We start from the raw sequence: 20783 nt of genomic DNA on the forward strand, positions 1-20783 counted from the left end.
GATATTGGCCTATAGTTCCCTTTTTTTATTGGAGTCTTTGTCTAGTTTTGTTATCAAGGTAATGTTGGCCTCAGAGAATGAATTTGGGAGTTTTCTTCCCATTTCTATTTTTTGAAAGTTTGAGAAGAATAGGTATTTGCTCTTCTTTAAATGTTTGGTAGAATTCACCTGTGAACTTTCGTTTTTGGGGAGATTTTTAAAAAATTTTATTTTAGAGAGAGTGAGAGAGAGCATGAGTTGGGGAGAGAGGCAGGGGAGAGAGAGGGAGAGAGAGCGAGAGAATCTTAAGCAGGTTATGCCTTGTGTGTGGGCTCAGCGCTTGATCCCATGATCCTGGGATCATGACCTGCCTGAGCCAAAGTCAAGAGTCAGACACTCAACTGACTGAGGCACACAGATGCCTCTCTTAGGAGATTTTTGATTACTGATTCAATTTCTTTGCTGGGTATCAGTCTGTTCAAGTTTTCTATTTTCCTTTTTCAGTTTTGGTAGTTTATATGTTTCTAGGAATTCATCCATTTCTTCCAGGTTGTTTGCATTTCTGGAGGGTTGGTTGTTCTTTCTCCTCTCTCATCTGTGATTCTATTTATTTGGGTACTTGCTTTTTTCTTTTTGAGAAGTCTGGCTAGGGGGTTGTCAATTTTATTAATTTTTTTAAAGAACCAGCTCCTGGTTTCATTGATGTATTCTACTGATTTTTTAGTTTCTATATCATTTATTTCTGCTCTAATCTTCATTATTTCCTTCCTTCTTCTGGCTTCAGGCTTCAGTTTTTCTTTTTCTAACTCCTTTCCATGTAAAGCTAAGCTGTTTATTTGCAATTTTTTTGCTTCTTGAGGTAGACCTATATTGCTACAAACTTCCCTCTTACAACCGCTTCTGCTACATCCCAAAGGTTTTGGACCACTGGGTTTTCATTTTCATTTGTTTCTATGTATTTTTTAATTTTTTTGATTACCTGATTGAGCCGTTTATTTTTTAGCAGCATGTTGCTTAGCATCCATGTATTTGTGGCCTTTCCAAATTTTTTTCTTGTGGTTGACTTCCAGTTTCATAGCGTTGTGGCCAGAAAACATGCAGGGTATGATCTCACCCTTTTTGTATTTGTTGAGGCTTGATTTGTGACCCAGTACATGATTTATTTTGGAGAATGTTCATGTGCATCTGAAAAGAATGTGAATTTTGCTGCTTTAGGATATTCTGAATATATCTGTTAAGTCCATCTGGTCCAGTGTGTCATTCAAAGCCATTGTTTCCTTGTTGATTTTCTGTTAGATGATTTGTCCATTGTTGTGAGTGGGGTGTTAAAGTCCCCTGCTATTTTTATATTATTAATAATGAGTTCCTTTATGTTTGTTATTAATTGTTTTATATATTTGGATGCTTTCATGTTGGGTACATCAACTTTTGGGGGAGGCATGCATAAATATTTACAGTTGGTAGATTTTATTGGATTGTGCTCATTATTATGATATAGTGCCCTTCTTCTCATGTTACAGTCTTTGGTTTAAAGTCAAGTTTGTCTGACACAAGTATTGTTACTCTGGCTTTGTAAGAAAAAAAATTTTTTTTACTGTTTATTTTTGAGAGATAGAGACAGACAGAGAGAGAGAGACAGAATGTGAGCAGGGGAGGGGCAGAGAGAGGGAGACACAGAATCCGAAGCAGGCTCCAGGCTCTGAGCTGTCAGCACAGAGCCCGACATGGGACTTGAACTCACGAGCTGTGAGATCATGACCTGAGCCAAAGTCAGACGCTTAACCAACTGAGCCACCCACGTGGCCCCACTCTGGCTTTTTTTTTTTTTTTTTTTGACATCCATTTGCATGATAAGTATTTCTCCCCCTTACTTTCACTCTGCCTGTGCCTTTAGGGCTAAAATGAGTCTCTTGTACGCAGCATATAGATGGGCTTGTCTGAGAACATGCTTTTTTGAAATTCTCTTTTTTAACATTATTTTTTAATTCTTCTGGAATGTTTTCTTTACAGTATGAGGCAGGAATCTTTTCCAAAACAGAGCAATCAATCATATTGTTGAAGAGTGTGTCCTTTCCTCTGCTTTAATCACAATTCCTCTGGCTGTGGTTTGTGTAAGGACTTGATTCAAGAATGCAAGGATAGCTCATGAATCATGTTGGCACCAGAACTGGAAAGTCAGGAACTGAGGATCCTCTCTATCTTTCAAGAGCCAAGTAGTTTGTCATCTTTCACGGGCCACAGGACTTACTCATCATTGCTTCTCTCTGTCTCCTCCTCCTTACAAGCAGCTTCTTCTTCTAGTACATGTGCCCTATGACCACCAGCCTCAATCTGTCTGAATTGGCCACTGGACTGCACACCATTATTGACTATAGGGTCTCTACAATGCTCATATTGTTAGACTAGTTTCCCGGGGACACCCCTACAGGGCTGTAGATAATATGAAGCAGTTTCTTTAAGAACGATTAGTCATATGGAGGACACTGAGCATAGTCATACATTAAGTGCTCATAAGGAAGGCTTGTGTGTGTGTGTGTGTTTTAAAATCAATTTATAGATTTTAAGAAGGGAAGACCTTTGGTAAAGGTCTTGTGAATCTGAAAATTAAGGATCAATTTGGGTTCGTGGATCATTTTTGAGAAACACTGATTTCAGTTCAGCATTTCAGCTCCTTAGATGAGTAAACTGAGGCCCAGAGAGGTCAAGGGATTTGTCCTGGTCCACGTGGTCTGTCCGTGGCAGAGCTGGTATGAGAACCAGGGTTGGCACTGGAGTAGGGCAAGCAAAACACCCAGGATGTGCAATTTAAGGAGGTCCTCACTCTCAGAGTCATGCCAGGGTCCCAGGTGCCTCCTGGCCTCACCCTAGGCCTAGCCCCGATTAACACTCTTAGGGTCCTGCTTACGAGGAGGGACAGATCAAGCATATCTGGTTTGAAGGGTTTCAGTGAGGGGGGCTTATGGAGAATTTTCCTGCATTGCTACCTCCAAGGAGAAGTTCCTGAGGAAGACAGGTCAAACTGGTTTCCCCAACATGAAGAATCTGATCATTTGAATGGCTGCTCACTGAAGAAGCCTGAATTATCCTCTGTACTCAGAGTATGGAGGGCCCCCCAGATCTGGGTACAGAGTTCCTGGCCTGGGCTATCTTTAGCAGGTTGCTGAGGGTTGCAGTATTTCTGAGACCTGGTGATGGATGCTTCTCTGTTCCCTCTTTCATAAAAATAGGCTTTCAGTCCAACCAGTCTTGTAGACTCTGTTCTTGCAAAAATGGAACCTGTTGAGTTATGGTTTTTCTTGTCTCCTGTCTGGTGTCTGCTTCCTTCATGCAGAACTGCTTACTAAGGGTCTTAACCACTGGAGGATTTTAAGAAAGTTAGTGCTGGCTTTGTTGTTGGTTGAGACAAAAAATCACCAAGATGGTCCGTAAGACAAGGAAGAAATAAGAGAGAGAGGAACAAAAGAGAAATGCCCCGAACCACTTTGTGACCCTTCTTCTGCTCCCACCTGGTCCCACGCACAATCTTTTCCCACCTGGACTTCTCTGTTCTCTCATCCTAAAGTGGCGTATTCCCAACAGGGCAGCTGGAGTGATTTGTTAAAATATAAATCAGACAAGGAGATGAAATACAAGGCATTCAGATTGAAAAGGAAATGAAACGATCTCTATTTGCAGATGACATGATCTTATATTTAGAAAATCCTGAGAAATCCACTAAAAAACTATGAGAACTAATGAATGAGTTCACCAAAATTAGATCAGCTATAAAATCAATTGCATTTCTATGCACTGGTAGTGAACAATCCAAAGATGAAATTAAGAAAATAATTTCAGTTATAGTAGCATGAACAAGAAGTAAACACTTAGGAATAAATTTAACAGAGGAAATGCAAAATTTATAATCTGAAAAACTACAAAACATAGTTGAAAGAAATACAGAAGATCAACATAAGTGGAAAAACATCCCATGTTCATAATTCAGAAGACTGAATATTATTGAGATCATAATATGCTCCAAATTCATCTATAGATTTAGTGCAACCCCTGTCAAAATCCCAACTGGCTTCTTTGCGTAAATTGACAATTGATCCTAAAGTTCATATGCAAATTCAAGAGACCTAGAATAACTAAAACAATCTTGAAAAAGAAAAAGTTGGAGGACTCTCACTTTCCCATTTCAAAACTAATGACAAAGGAACATTAATCAAGACAATGTGGGACTGGCAGAAGGATCTATATAGAAGAGAAGTGGGAATTCAGAAATAAATCCATTTATCTAAGGTTCATTGATTAAGGATGCCAAGATCATTCAACGAGGAAGGAATAGTCTTTTCCACAAACGGTACGGTATTGGGACAACTGCATAGCCACATGTCAAGGAATGAAGCCAGGCCCTCTACCTTGCACCATGCACAGAAATTAAATCAAAATGAATTAACGACTTACATGTAAAAGGCAAAACTCTTTTTTTTTTTATTGCTTGCCAAGACAAGTCTTCCCAAAATTGGTTTAAGACTCATAGGTGTTCCTCTCCACAGAAATCTTTAGTAAAAAAAAAAAAAAAAAAAAAAAGGCAAAATTCTTTAAAAACATAGTTGTAAATCTTCATGACCTTGAATTTGGCAACACATTCTTTGCTATGACACCACAGGCATCAGCAACGAAAGAAAAAGATAGATAAATTGCGCTTTCAAAATTAAAAACTTCTGTGCTTCAAATGACACTATCCAGAAAGCCAAAAGACAAGCCACAGAATGGGAGAAAATATTTGCAGATCTAGGATATATAAAGCACACTTACAACTCAAGACAAAAACAGATGGCCCAATTAAAAAATAGGTGAAGGAGGTGCCCGGGTGGCTCAGTCAGTGGAGCACCCAGCTCTTGGTTTCAGCTCGGGTCATGATCTCATGGCTTGTGGGTTCAAGCCCCATATCGTCCTCTGCTCTGACAGCGTGGATCCTGCTTGGGATTCTCTCTCCCTCTCTCTCTGCCCATCCCCCGTTCTCTCTCTCTCTCTCTCTCTCTCTCTCTCAAATAAATAATAAACTTTTTTAAACTAAGAAGTGTTAGCAAGAATGTGAAGAAACAACCGTCCTACACTGCTGGTGGGCGTGTAAAATGCAGCCACTTTAGGAAACAGTCTGGCGGTTTCCTAGAAAGTTAAACATGGTTACCATTTGACCCAGCAATTCCGCTCCCAGGTATACACCAAAGAGAAATAAAATCACGAGCCCAAGTAAAAACTTGCATACGAATGTTCCTAGCACCATTACGCATCGTAGCCAAAAAGTGGAAAACCACCGTGAACTCCATAACAGATGAATGGATAAACGAGATGTGGTGTACATAGGCAATGAAATATTATCTGGCCCTACAAAGGAATGAAGGACTGACGCGTGCTGTAACATGGATAAATCTTGTAACATTACGCTGTAAGTGAAGGAGACCAGTCACACAAGAGCACATATTATGCGATCCCATTTGTATGAAATGTCCCGAACGAGAAAATACACAGACACAGAAAGTAGATTGGTGTTCCTAAGGTCTGGGGTGGGGGGTGGCGAAAAGATTAGGGGGTGACATCTGAAGGGACAGGTTTGCTTTTGGGGGGTGATGAAGCGGTTCTAAAGCCCACTGTGGTGATGGCTGCACAAGTCTGAATATCCTGTGAAGCAGTGAGCCGTGCCCTTTACTGAGTCAGTGATACGGTATATAAATTCTGTGTCATTAAACTCACCCACGCCTACATCCGTATCTATATCTATGATCACGTCCTGCCTCTGCCAAGCACTCTCCAAGGGCTCCTATCTCACCCAGAAGAGTCCGTTTCAAAGCCCTGACGATGACCTACAGGGTCCACTAGGATCTGGTACCCCACTACCTCTCTGCGTTTACCTTCTCCCTTTGCCGTTCCTGTACCTAGACTGCTTTTCTCCCAGATAACTGCAAGGCTCATTCCCTTCCTCCCTTCAGACCTCTTCTCAAATTGATGAGATTTCCTTCCACCGTCCAATTAAAAATCACAGTTCTTGGGGCACCCGAGTGGCTCAGTCAGTTAAGCGGCTGACTTTTGGTCTTGGCTCCGGTCATGATCTCGCCGTCCCTGGGATCAAGCCCCCACGTCGGGCTCTGCGCTGACAGCACGGAGCCTGCTTGGGAATCAATCTCTCCCCCTCTCCCGCTCTCTCTCTCAAAATAAACAAACGTTTGTAAACAATCACAGTTCTTGCCCCATTGCCTGGCTCTATTTTTCACTTCTATAGCACTTACCGCCTTCCTAGCAGGGATGATATTCGAAATATTTAACGACCCACACTATAGGTATAGAAATACAGAGTGTGGGATTGAGCCTATAGATCCTAGAGACCCCTGCTGGGCTGCATATCAACTCCCTAGGATCACAAGGAGCTGGGGGCAGGTGGTGTTCCTGGAAAGAGTCGGGGAAGCTAGGGGGCACTTAGCCTTAGGGCAGATGTACGGAAATATCTCAACTACTCTGCCTCACTGCGACATACCTGATGAGTATCAGCTGTTTGCACCATGTTACATCAGTTTATTATTATTATTATTATTATTATATTTATTATCAAACTCTCCTGTGGGGGCCAAGGGCAGGCCACCCCAAGATGGACCATCTTTACATATGGACTATTTTGAATTAAAGCTACTGAAGAAACGGCAAGGGCAGGAAGAACACCCTGACCCCGGTTTGGTCAATAAATCTCCCGAGTGAAAGGTACCCTCCCTTCACCAGCAGGTGGAGAGACATGCTCATCATCAGAGACAGAGAATTTAGGACTGAAGAAGCCCATGGAAACAAACCTTGTTGGGGTGCCTGGGTGGCGCAGTCGGTTAAGTGTCCGACTTCAGCTGGGTCACGATCTCGCGGTCTGTGAGTTCGAGCCCCGCGTCGGGCTCTGGGCTGATGGCTCAGAGCCTGGAGCCTGTTTCCGATTCTGTGTCTCCCTCTCTCTGTCCCTCCCCCGCTCATGCTCTGTCTCTCTCTGTCCCAAAAATAAATAAACGTTGAAAAAAATTTAAAAAAAAATTAAATAAAAAAAAAAAAAAAACAAACCTTGTTACTTTTACTAATTTATTACCCCAGCCCAGATTGTCCTCAAAATTCCCCGAGAATTAAAACTTCCAAACAGAAGTTTTCTGTGTCCTGTCGATTCCTCTCTACACTCATGTTCCTTTGTCTGAAAATTATAAAAGCTGCCTGCCTGGGTCATTTCTTGGGGTCTCAATTTCGTGACTGGGCCTCCATGTGCACACAGTTCTACTTTGTTCTTTTTTCCTGTTCATCAGACTCGTGGTGAGTTAATTCCTAGAGCGGCTAGAAGACGCTTGAAGAGGGGAGTAAATGACCTTGGTCGGAGTGATATTGGCGAAACCATGTGGGCAAAAGTTCGCCTGGAGTGCATTTAAGAGAGAATGGAAGGAGAGAATATGGAGTCAGGAAACAGGAAAGAAAACATTTATTTGTTTTATTATTATTATTATTATTATTTAAAGAAGGAGAACACAAAGTAATTGGGTTTCCATCTTCCTGCGAGACAGGGATCTGTCTGAATCCCAGGTTCGAGTCTGGGGTCTCTTTTCTGCTCCTGGGTCTTTAGTGTCTTCGGTCGCCAGGACCTCCCTACGTGGCTGTCTACCTCCCTTGGTCCCCTCCCCCTCTGTTCTTTTGGCTTTAGAGATGGGTTGTAGTATGGAAGGGAAAGTGGTGTGAAGAGGTGTTTTTAAAATTAATGCTTTATCATTTTTTCTGTCAGTTTAATATTACTTTATTTTATTTTGTATTATTTTATTTTCAGTACGCTTCGCACCCAGCGTGAAACCCAACGCAGGGCTTGAACTCACGACCCTGACATCAAGACCTGAGCCGAGATCAAGAGTCAGACGTCTAACCTACTGAGCCGCCCAGATGCCCCAATGTTTTTTATTTTTTGATTAAAGCTTTTGTTTGGAGATAATAGCAGATTGACACGCAGTCGTGAAGAACAACACAGAAAGACTCCACATACCCTTTCCCCAGTTTCCCCTAATGGTAACATCTTACCTCCCGGGGATCAGTATCTCCACCAGATGGTTGCCATTGGCCCACCCTCAGGATACAAAGTATTTTCACCACCACGAAGATCCCCGGCGTTGCCTTTAAGAGCCTTACCCCATCCTTAACCTCTGGTACCACCAGTCTGTTATCCATTTCTACCATTTTGTCATTTCAAGAAGGTTAAATGAATGGAATCGTGGAGCGATGTGACCTTTGGGGATTGGCTTTTTTTCCACACTGCACAATTCTCTGGAGATTCGTCTGGCTTCTTGCTTGTATCAATAGCTCATTGGTTTTTGTTGTGGCTTGACTTCGTATACTCTTTGCAGTCTTTTGCAGAGCCAAGATTTTATAATTTGACGATGCCTAGCATATTGACTTTTTTACTTTATGGATTATACTTTTGGTGTCAAGTTTGAGAACTCTTTGCCTAGCCCTTGATCTTGAAGATATTTTTTTTTTCTGATTATTTTACAGCTTTATGTTTTACATTTAGGTTTGAGATCCATTCTGAGTTAATGTTTCCAGAAGATGTGACACCTCGGTTATATTTGGTTAGTGCAATTCTTGGGGCACCTGGGTGACTCACTAGGTTAAGTGTCTGACTTCGGCTCGGGTCATGATCTCATGGTTTGTGGGTTCGAGCCCCGCACTGGGCTCTGCCCTGTCGGTGCGGAGCCTGCTTGGGATTCTCTCTCTCTCCCTTCTCCTCTCTCTCTGCCCCTCCCCCACATGTGCTGTTCTCTCTCTCTCTCTCTCAAAATAAATAAATAAACTTAAAAAAAATGAAGTGCGTTTCTTCTAGGTAGCATATCGTTCAGGTATGTTCTTAAATCCCCCTGCAATTTCTATATTTTAATTCATGTATTTAGATTGTCTTCATTTGAGGGGCGCCTGGGTGGCGCAGTCGGTTAAGCGTCCGACTTCAGCCAGGTCACGATCTCGCGGTCCGTGAGTTCGAGCCCCGCGTCGGGCTCTGGGCTGATGGCTCAGAGCCTGGAGCCTGTTTCCGATTCTGTGTCTCCCTCTCTCTCTGTCCCTCCCCCGCTCATGCTCTGTCTCTGTCCCAAAAATAAATGAACGTTGAAAAAAAAAATTAAAAAAAAAAATAGATTGTCTTCATTTGATGTAATTATTGATGTGTCAGGACTTAGGTCCGCTATTGTAGCTCTCTCTCTCTCTCTCTCTCTCTCTCTGTTTCTGCTTTTTTTTTTTTTTTTTTTTTTACTGTCTTCCTGTGGGTTGTTTGAGCATTTTCTAGAAATCAATTTTGATTTATCTATACTGTTTTTGAGGTTATCTTTCTGAATAGCTATTTTAGTAATGGCTTTTGGTGTTCCCTTATATATATGTCACTCATCACAGTGCACTGATGACATTTTACCAGCTTGAGTGACAGGGGACAACTTTGCCTTCCTTTTTATCCCCCATTTAAATATTTCTTCCATACACATTGAGAACCACATCGGGGAGGGTGTTATAATTTTGTTTTTATTAGCAAACATAACTTAGAAAACTCAAGAAGACACAAAAAAAAGAAAACTCAAGAGGATAGGCAAAGCGTATTTACCTGTATTTTTTGTTTACCACATTCTTCCGTCCCGCTGTTGCTCCCAAGTTCCTTTTTTTCTTGTTTCTTTTGTTTCGAGAATGTCCTTTAGGGTAGGTCTGCAGGCAACGTGTTCTCTTAGGTTTATCTTCCTGGGACAATGTCTTGATTTCCTCTTCATTTCAGAAGGATAACGTTTTCAGTGGTATACGATTCTGAATCAAACGTTCTTTCCTTTCAGCGTTTTCCTTCTGACTTTCCGTTTCTGATGAGAAATCTGTTGTCAGCTGAACTGTTTTTGCTCTTATCTGTGAATTGTCACCTTTCCTTTGCCTTTTCAAGATCCTGTCTTTGTTTTGAGTTTTCAGAAGTGTGACTATCGTGTCTTGGTGTGAATTTCTTCGGGGTTTCTTTCCCATTTGGGAGTTTTCTGAGCTTCTTGAATCTGTAGGTTTGTGTCTTGGGCCATTATTTCTTCAAGTCCTTTTTCAGGCCGGCCGTCTTTCTTCTTTCCTTCCAGGGCTTTGACGATGTGAACGTTAGATCTCTTGTACTCTTGCATGTCGCTGAGTGTCTTTTTTTTCTTTTTTTTCTATTTTCTCTCTATTGGCCTATTGCTAAGTTCATGAATTCTTTACTTTGTCTACTCCATTCTGATGCTGAACTCATCCACTGTTTATTTATTTGTTTATTTTTATTTCAGAGAGAGAAAGAGAGAGAACACGCAGGAGAGAGAGGCAGTGGGAGAGTGAGAGAGATTCTTAAGCAGGCTCTATGCTCAGCACAGAGCCTGATGTAGGTGGGGCTCAATCCCACGACCCTGGGATCGTGACCTGCACTGAAATCAAGAGTCAAATGCTCAACTGACTGAGCTACCCTGGCGCCCCTGTTTTTGTTTTTGTTTTGTTTTAAATTTTGGTTATTACGTTTCCCAGTTGGAAAATTTCCATTTTGTTCTTTTTAATTACCAAGACTTTATATTTCCTGGCTGAGAACTTCTATTTTTTTTTTCCATTTGTTTCAAGCGCATTTGCAATCGCTTGTTGCAGCCCTTTTATAATAGTGGCTTCAACATCTTTGTCGGAGGATTCTAACATCCTTGACATCTTGGTGTTGCGTTATTGACCGTCTTTTGATTCAGCTGGAGACTTTCGGGGTTTGATATGGTAGATGATCTTTTATTGAAATCTGAACATTTGGGGCACTATGTTATGAGACTCTGTTTAAACCTTCAATTTCAGCTAGCTTCCGCTTGCTACCCCACATTCATGGGAAGGGGTGGTGTTGTAGCTCGCGGAGGCAGAAAGTCCAGATTCCCTGCTTGGCCTTTGTTGGCACCTTTGTTGGCCTTTGTTGGCAACGAAGGAGGGAAACCCTTCGTTGCTGTTTGCCGTGTGTGTCACGTTTGCACTCCCATCGGGCCTCCGCTGATATTTTTTTGGCCACAGGGGGTGGGAGGGCCTTGTTACTGTTCCCCACATGAACTCCGGTGACACCGCAGCGAGTGGCAGCCTCATTATCGCCCGGCAATGGCCAAAGTCCTGCCTCCCCAGTAGACCTCCACCAATACCGCCCCAGCAGGGAAAGGGAGGGGTGCCTCGTTACTTCTCGGTGGGGGCGGCAGTCCAGCTCCCAGTTGGTCTCTGCTAACACCACCCAGTGTGGGGGTTGGAGGGTAGGTCAAAGTCTGGGTGCCCCCACCATTGGCTGACATGAGTATTGGTGGAGCCTGAGTGTTTTCTGTGGTGTGGCCTTAGAGTAGAGTGGTTATTACTTACAACTGTCTGCCTTGTGAGGCTGCCTCTTTCCCGGTCCTTAGGTTAGACAAAGGGGCCTTGTCTTGGTGTTGTTTGTTTTGGTTTTGTGTCTGTGCCCATTGGTATTTTGAGTTCTCCCTGTTTTCAGCTCTTGGTGCGGATATACGAGGCAAAAAACAAACCTAGGGAACTCACCACCATGTCGTCCCTCGGGCCCCCAGGTCTCTAAGCAGTCTGCCTTATTCTTTCACCGTTTAGAGTTTCTTGTATTTGTCTTATATATAATGGGATTTTTTTATCGTACTTAGCGGAAAGCATAGATCAATGTATGTCTACTCCATCTTCCTAGAAATGGGAGGGTTTCGGGGGGGTTAAAAAATCTTCTTGAGACGTGAAATAATACCAACATGTCTGCATGCTGGTGGGAACGGTAGAGAAACCATGAATGACATAGGGAATGAGGAGATAATTGCTGGTAAGATATCCTGGAGGAGGGGGGAGGCATGACATCTAGTACACAAGGGTGAGCCTCAAAGGGGAGCATGGACAGTTCATCGAGTAAGAAATGTGAAGGCAGAGAACACAGGCACCTGTGCAGGTAGTTGGGTCTGCGGAAGAATAATACAAGAAGGTAAAAGGAGGAAGTGTGGTGGTGAAGGATGTTATCTTACACGGACCATTTCTCTCAGCAGATGATCGTTGACCACAGACTTGTATGAAGCCAGGGAATGAACCAGATAAAATCTGGGGGGAAAGCGGTCCACTCTGGGGGAAGAGAGGCACCACCAGTCTGAAGTGAGTTTGTCCTGTTCCAGAAACAGGAAGAAGACCTCCTTTTCTGTGCGGCAGTCCCAGACCTGATGTACCTTCCTTGTGGACCACTTGGCTCCTCTCTGTTACGTGGGTGGGTGATTCTCTCCTTATTGCCATACTTTTCTGTCCGCTGTCTAATGTCTGTCCCATTAGGAAGTGGACCGTGTCTGCTTCATCCGTGTAACCTCAGCACTTGCTGGACGCAGTGGAGGCACTTTGAAACATTCAGTGGACAACCGCTGAAAAAGTTGCTCACTTCTAAAAAAAAAATTTTTTTTAACGTTTATTTTTGAGATGGAGACAGGGCGTGAGCGGGGGGAGGGGCAGAGACAGAGGGAGACACAGAATCCGAAGCAGGCTCCAGGCTCTGAGCCGTCAGCACAGAGCCGGACGCGGGGCTCGAACTCACGAACTGAGAGATCGTGACCTGAGCTGAAGTCGGACGCTTAACCGACGGAGCCACCCAGGCGCCCCAAAAGTTGCTCGCTTCTAGAAGGTGGTGAAGCAGGTGTAGTGGAGAGAGCAGGGACGTCGGTGGTGCACTGAACTGTACTGGAGTGCGGGCCGGAGCCAGGAGATTATGAGGTGTGTGTGGATGGGCTGCTTTTCTGTCTCTGCCTGGAGCACACGTGCACAGGACCACGGGTGTTTATTTGTTTTTATTCCAGATCCCCAGCAATAGAATGGAAACTGTGTGGACCGGGAATCGTCTCCTGGTTTGATTTCTCCTGGTCCTCACTGCTCAGATCTTCATGATCACCGTGTGGACCAATTAGTGTCTTTAACTGGTGTAGATGGTCCCACCTCACCTGTTTTCCCACTACCACTTTCTCCCTACCTTCCAAGGTCCTTTCAAATCCTCTCCCCAAAGTGCCCGGATCCCTTCCTCTCCTGGGTCATGATGCTTCCTAAAAATCGCAAGCCATCAGACTCCTTTTCCTTCTTTGGAAATCGACACAGCCTTTGACAGGTCCCACCCCTTTGGGTGGCGGTGGAGGGGGAAGGGAAGGGCAAGAAGGAGGAAAGATCTTCCTTTTCTGCATTCTACCCTGTTATCTTTAAGCTTTGGGTGTCTATCCCTACTTGGGTTGATCTGCCGCCACGATCCCTCAAAAAGATTCCTGTGTGGTTGTGGGACGCCAGGTTGGCTCAGTTAGTAGAACGTGTGACTCTTGATCTCGGGGTTGTGAGTTCAAGCCCCGTGCTGGGAGTGCAGCCTGTTTTTTTTTTTTTTTTTTTTTTTAAATCAGCTGAAAAAGATTCACACGAGGTTGATAATCCCCTGGCTAGTATAATTTTTAGTCCTTACGCTAAACTCTGTCTCCTGTGCCCACTTGGATTCATCTCATCCCCTCTGTTAATTCTTCTTGGTGTTGTCCCATGCAGGATCCCTTCCTAACCCTCTGTCCTCCCACCCTCGCCAATAGGAGAGGCCAAGAGCCTTCCGCTGTGCACAACCTGTTCCCTTGGACTCAGATGCTCGCTTGATTTCCCTTCCCAACTTCCATTCAGCCTTAAATTTAGCTCTAGGGTCCAGCTCCTGAAGGTCAGTGCCTCTTTCCCTCCTGCTCTACAGCCTTCTTCCCAGAGAGGCCGGAAGCCTGGTCTCCTGTGCTCACTCTGATGTAAACAGGGATGAGGTTTTTGTGGATGACAGTGGGGTTGGTGGGGTCCGGAGCCGACGGCCCCGAAAGAATCCTCGAAGACGTCTTCGGTGCAAAAAGGTGATTTTATTGAAGCGTGCGGACGGGACCCGGGGGCGGGAAGAGCGACCCGGGGCCCATGAGGAGACACTGGTTTTATACTACGGAGTCGGGGGGAGGTAAAGTCCAGGGGAAGTTTCCAGTGAGATTGTCCTATGCTAAAGAAGACTGCTAGGACGTTGCAGGCCTAGCTATGGTCGAGCTAAGGTGGTTTCCCTCCTAGCAAAGCATTAGCATTCGGACAGTAAGGAGTTCCTGGAGAAACGTTTTACTCTGCGGGCCTCACGTATTTGCCAACGAGCGGCAGGTTTTAAGGAAACTTAGCTCTATCTGCCTTTGTTTCCCACATCCACCCTGGAGGGGTGATGGAGACTCGGGGCCTGCGGGACTACTGCGCTCTCCATCGGCTAACCATTTGTTTTTCCCTTTTCCTTTGTCCTTGGGCCCTCAGGAGCGTCACACTTGTCCCACACTGTCCGCCTGTCCGCCCGTCTTCTGCCGCTTCGTCGTCGTCAAGCAGCACCACACCAGGTGTCATCAGGCCATTTCTCGCACTGGTTTTCCCCCACAGATGGCGGAGTCACCGGGACAGAGTCTTGCTCTACCTGGGCCTCGTCAAACTGTGTGGGAGGCATATGCACGATTACGTAAGACAAGTGCTTTTTCTCCTCCACGGAGGGCGGTTCACAGGTGGAGGCTGTGATCTAGGATTTGGAGAATGGGCAGAGCAGCGCCCGAAAGGAGGGGGACACCTGTGTTCTGGGTTTGCCTTTGTCTCGGGGCAGGAGCGTGACCCATGCAGAAGGGAGCGGTTCTATTTCCTGCCAAGAGCTGTGTGCCTCCCAAGACCCCAGCAACTCGTGGGTGTCTCCTTCAGCTGAGAAGTGAGAAGAACACACCCCATGGCGGTGGGGGGGGGGGGGACACTTCAGAGTTGCTGCGTGCCCCTCCCCTCCCGGGTGGCTGTGGCTGGCTGGGTGAGGTGTCCTCCTGGCTGGAAGGACTGGAGCTGCGGCTCAGCTCGTGGCCGCGGCCAGACCTTTTTGGGTGAAGTTCCATAACTGAGGAAAAAAGTCACCCGCAGGGACCAATGCATTAGACAACAGGAACGTGTAAGGATGTTCTCAGCAGACAACTACAGGCACATAGACTCAGGGCATTAAAGACGTTGCTCACCCCAGAAAGGAAAGCAAGAGCTGGTAAGGAGTGAGGACGGGGGTCCTCGTGATGAGGGAGCATAGGGCAACCTGACACCCCACAAGCCACACCCCCCCCCCAAAATGGGACATGTGTGATGTTCCTCAGGCACTCCTGGCTGCCCAAGAGCGAAGGAAAGAACAGAAAACAAATGGTTAACTCATAGACCTCACAGTCCTACAAGACCTGAGTCTCCATCAGTTTACAAATATCTTAGTAGGTTACAAAAAAAAAAAAAAAAGGCAATCTAATCAATCTTATCAATAGTTTAATTGCTAGGAACTCCCGACTGACTTAATGCTGATGCTTTGCCAGAGGGAAAAACGGCCTCAGCTTGACAATAGCTGGGCCTCCAGTATCCTGGGAGTCTTCTTTAAGAAACTTCCTCTCGACTTTATCTCCCCGAACTCCCCAGTATATAAACGGTCACCCTTCACGCTTAGAATGCACCTTTTCTGCCCACGGGTCCTGTCCTCCACTTTAATAACATCACCTTGTTTGCACCACAGATGCCTCAAGACAGATCTTGGGAGGAGAGTAGAAGGCAAGGATCTGTTTATAAAAATCCATAACCATCTTGAGGGGTTAAGGAAGAGTATGAGAGATTTTGTAATTTCTTCCTGTCTGTAGAGGGGAGCCAGATAAGAGGTGTCTTTTGTGTTTTCAGCAAAATTGAGGAAGAAGCTAATGGAGCTTTCCGCTGGCAGATTATTAGAAAACATTTTGACGGTGGTGGGCTAGATGTTGCCCAAGGGAGGTATTTTTTTTTTTTGCATGTTATTAACATGTAAACCAGTAGACTTTGAATAAAGCAGATTACCCTCCAAATGTAGGTGGGCCTCATCCAATCAGTTCAAGGCCTTAAGAGAGGACTAAGATTCCCTGAGAAAAAAGAATTTTGTCTTCAGACTGCCCTGCAGATTTCAGACTTGCCAGTTCCTAAAATAAATCTCTCTCTCATATAAAACCCATAGGATAGGGGCGCCTGGGTGGCTCAGTCGGTTGGGCGTCCGACTTCGGCCCAGGTCATGATCTCGTGGTTCATGGGTTGGAGCCCCGCATCGGGCTCTGTGCTGACGGCTCAGAGCCTGGATCCTGCTTCAGATTCTGTGTCTCCCTCTCTCTCTGCCCCTTCCCTACTCACACTCTGTCTCTCTCTGTCTTTCAAAAATAAGCAAACATTGAAAAAAAAATTAAAAAAAATTAAACCCATAAGATGTACATCTTATGTCTAATATGTACATTCTAGTGATCCTGTTTCTCTGGAGAATTCTGACTAATACAAGTCTCAAGCTAACGCATGCTCTCACCTAACCTAATTTAACTCATTTGGTGTTCATGGCATTCTATCAGAAGTGAGTATTGTTGAGGGGCAGCTGGGTGGCTCAGTTGGTTAAGCGTCCCACTCTTGATCTCAGCTCAGGTCTTGATCTCAGGGTGTGAAGTCTACTTAAGAATGAAAAGAAAAGAAAAGGAAGAAGAAAAGAAAAAGAAAGGAAAGGAAAGGAATGAAAAGAAAAAAGTATTGTTGAGACAAGACCAAGGTATGAGTAGAAGCGGGTACCTTTACTCCTCTGATCCTTCCATCCTGTCCTCTCTGTCATGCTGTCCTTGTTTATTACCCTCTAAGTAACAATCATCTAGAGACCATCAGGGAGCCAAGATGAATGGGACAATGGCAGTGTCCCAGGGTGACAGAGCCCCTCTAGGTGGGATATGTGGATAGCTTGGACAAAGGTGTTTGGAGGCAGAGGTGGCTGGGAAATTCCGAGTCTTTAAAAGAACTATCTGGGGGCGCCTGGGTGGCTCAGTCGGTTAAGCGGCCGACTTCGGCTCAGGTCACGATCTCGCGGTCCGTGAGTTCGAGCCCCGTGTCGGGCTCTGGGCTGACAGCTCAGAGCCTGGAGCCCGTTTCCGATTCTGTGTCTCCCTCTCTCTCTGCCCCTCCCCCGTTCATGCTCTGTCTCTCTCTGTCTCAGAAATAAATAAACATAAAAAAAATAAATAAATAAAACAGAGGCGCAGGGGGGAATAATTCTTGGGAAGATAGCCACAAAGTACACAAGACAATATCATCATCGTCTCCAAACGTGCCTCTTTCCTTATATGCTCCTTATCTCTCTGCACTTCAGCCGGAGTTATCTTTCTAACTCTCGCATCATCACCTCGCTTAAACTTTTTTAGTTGTCCCATGCTACCTGTCTGATGCGGTCCCATTTCTTCACTATGGCTTACAAAGTCCTCTAAGACCTCTTCCAAGGTCTTGCCTTCCAAGTCTGTCTAAGCCACTAACCCCTTGTCCGCTGCTGTCCCAACTCTCACCCTCTCCATCTGCTTTCCAGGTACATCGATCTGTTTCTTTTCTTGGTTTCTTCTTTCGTCCAGAGCTCGATGCAAATGGTTTCTCTTACCTGGGGCACTCTTCCATCATATCTTCACCTCAGAAAACTTCTTTTTACCTCTTGCTGCTCAGGTTAGTTGTCCCTCTCTCCTGGGAAGGCTATATGGATCTCTTCTCTTCCGAGGCCAGGTTAGGTGTCTCCGTGCTCACATGTGTCATCTGTCTGCTTGTCAGCTGTGACGACAGAGGTGAGTTTGTCCTGTTCATGACTGTACCCCCAGGGCCTTCCACTGTGTTTTGACTCACAGAGCATGTACAATAAGTATTTGCTGAATACATAAATGAAATGACCAAGAAGAAAGTATGTAATGGTTAATAAACCTCCGGAAAATATTTATCTCTGGAAAGTGGCCTCAAGGGTAATCTTTTTTATAGCTTTCTGGAATGTTCCAGATTTTCTTCCATAAGTCTTTATTGCCCGTGTGACAAACGTTGTTTGGAGAGTTGATTTCTGGTAACCTCCTGCATTGATCCTGGCCCTGACCCTGGGAACCCCAGAGGGCGTAGCTTGCCTTTTGGTAAAGACTTCCACGTTGTCGTAGGTCTTGGGGAGAAACACAAACAAAAAGGAACAAGAGTGGTTCCCTTTTTTTTTTTTTTTTTTCTCACTCAGACATCCCTGGGCTGATAGGAAAGGACAAGAGTGCAGAGCTGATTTTAGAAAAAAAAAAAAAAATTAAGATCTTTTAAAAATTGTGAAACATACCCTACATGCAGAAGAGTATACAAAGACATATTCGAGTTTATGAAAGACAGTACAAGGAACACCTGGGTGGTCATTACCCAGGCTGAGAGAGGAAACGTTACCTTATGTCAGAAGCCCCTGTGTATATGCTCTGATTCCAGAGGCAATGGCATCCTGAATTCTATACGAATCATTCCTTTGTTTGGCTTTATTCTTTTTTTTTTTTTTTTAACCACTTAGGTATGTGTCCCCAAACAAGGTTTATTCCAATTACTAGCATTTTGACTAATGTTTGTTAACATATTTTAAGCTTTTAGATTTTTTATATCTGTTATGTTTCTTGTTATTTTTTCTTTGCCTTTTTCTAGATTGAATTTGTAATCACCCAGTTACCCCTCTTTACTAATTTGGAGCCCACTTACATATATATTAGACAATTTGATAAGATTACATAGGTTGCTGAGGGTCTCTCATTTTTCCTCGTTATTTTCTTCTCCTCTCTCAGATTGGATAATTTCTATTGGTTTGCCTTCAAAGTCACTGTTTTTTTCTTCTGACACCTCCAACCTGCTGTTAATGTCATCAAATGAATTTTAAGAATTCAGTTATTGTAATTTTCATACTCTTTTCTTAAAATGTTTATTTATTTTGAGAGAGAGAGAGAGAGCAGGGGCAGGAGAGAGAGAGAGAGAGAGAGAGAGAGAGAGAGAGAGAGAATCCCAGGCAGCCTCCAGCTGTCAATGCAGAACCTGACACAGGGTTCAATTCCACAAACTGTGAGATCACGACCTGAGCCAAAATCAAGAGTCAGACACTTAACCAACTGAGCCACCTTGCTCCCCACTGTAATTTTCAATTTTAGAATATCCATGTCTCTGTTTTTGTAGTTTCTTTCTTTTTTTTTTTTTTTTATTTATTTATGGGACAGACAGAGACAGAGCATGAACGGGGGAGGGGCAGAGAGAGAGGGAGACACAGAATCGGAAACAGGCTCCAGGCTCCGAGCCATCAGCCCAGAGCCCGACGCGGGGCTCGAACTCCCGGACCGCGAGATTGTGACCTGGCTGAAGTCGGACGCTTAACCGACTGCGCCACCCAGGCGCCCCTGTTTTTGTAGTTTCTATTTCTCTGTTGGTATTCCTTATCGGTTCATTCATTAAAACCAAATTTTCTTTTAATTCTTTGAACATAATTTTTCCACCCAAATTTTGAAATATATTTTTATCTAGGTTTAAAAATATTAGTTGACAGCTATTTTCCCTTAATGCACTAAAGATCCATTCAGGCATTTATTCTTTCAACAAAGATTTGCTGTTCTTGTTAAGTACTGGTATAAATCAATAAAATATATATTACCTTTGTATGGGCAATATATTCTGCCTTTGTATGGGCACAATCTGGGCCAAGTGAACAAATTATTGCAAAATAGTACAATAAGTTCAAAGATAGAGTCATTAAAAGGTATATTAGTGGCATCAATCTGTCCTTCAGGGAAGACTTCCCAGAGAAAGGTAACATTGAGTTGGGTCTTCTAGTATAAGTTCAAGCGTACTAGGTAGATAAGAACTGGGGAAAATTCTGGGCATACAGGATGGCATGTGCAAAGGCACAAAAACATGAAACACCATGTCGCACTGCTTAAAATTGTACAATGTATTACTCTTTCAGATGAGGTTGGAGAGTAAGTTTCATCCCTCTTGCACTCTCCTTTTTAAATTTTTTTTTAAGTTTATTTATTTGTTACTGAGAGAGAGAGAGAGCGCACAAACTGGGGAGAGACAGAGAGAGAAGGAGACACAGAATCTGAAGCAGGCTCCAGGCTCTGAGCTGCCAGCCTAGAGGCCGATGCGGGGCTCGAACCCACGAACCGTGAGATCATGACCTGAGCCTAAGTCAGACGCTTAACCGACTGAGCCACCCGGGCGCCCCTCCTTCTTTAAGTAAGTGGGGTCTGCAGAAGTGAGCCTCAGTCACAAACCAGTGTTTCAAATGATCTTATTATCCTTATTTTCTTAAATCTCTCCTTAATGTTTTCAAGCTCTGTGTCTCTGTGGCATGCATTTTGGTTAAGTTCTATCTTCTACTTTTCTAATCTTCTCTAGTTGTATTTATTCTACTGCTAACCTTGTCCTTTGAATTTTTAGTTAATTTTTTTTTTCATTTCATTTATTTTAGAGAGAGAGAGAGAGAGAGAACATGAGCAGAGGAGGGGCAGAGGGACAGAGAGAGAATCTTAAGCAGGCTCCATGCTCAGTGCAAAGCCTGACATGGGGCTCAATCCTACGACCCTGGGATCATGACCTGAGCTGAAACCAAAAGTCAGATGCTCAGCTGACTGAACCACCAAGGTGCCCCTCCAAAACCACTTTATTTTTTTATTTTTTTTAAATTTTTTTTTCAACGTTTTATTTTATTTTGGGGACAGAGAGAGACAGAGCATGAACGGGGGAGGGGCAGAGAGAGAGGGAGACACAGAATCGGAAACAGGCTCCAGGCTCCGAGCCATCAGCCCAGAGCCTGACGCGGGGCTCGAACTCACGGACCGCGAGATCGTGACCTGGCTGAAGTCGGACGCTTAACCGACTGCGCCACCCAGGCGCCCCAACCAAAACCACTTTAAATTAAGTTATTATCTGAGGTT

Source organism: Herpailurus yagouaroundi, unplaced genomic scaffold, assembly GCF_014898765.1.
Source record: "Herpailurus yagouaroundi ecotype Mexico unplaced genomic scaffold, PumYag 159, whole genome shotgun sequence".
Lineage (NCBI taxonomy): Eukaryota > Metazoa > Chordata > Mammalia > Carnivora > Felidae > Herpailurus > Herpailurus yagouaroundi.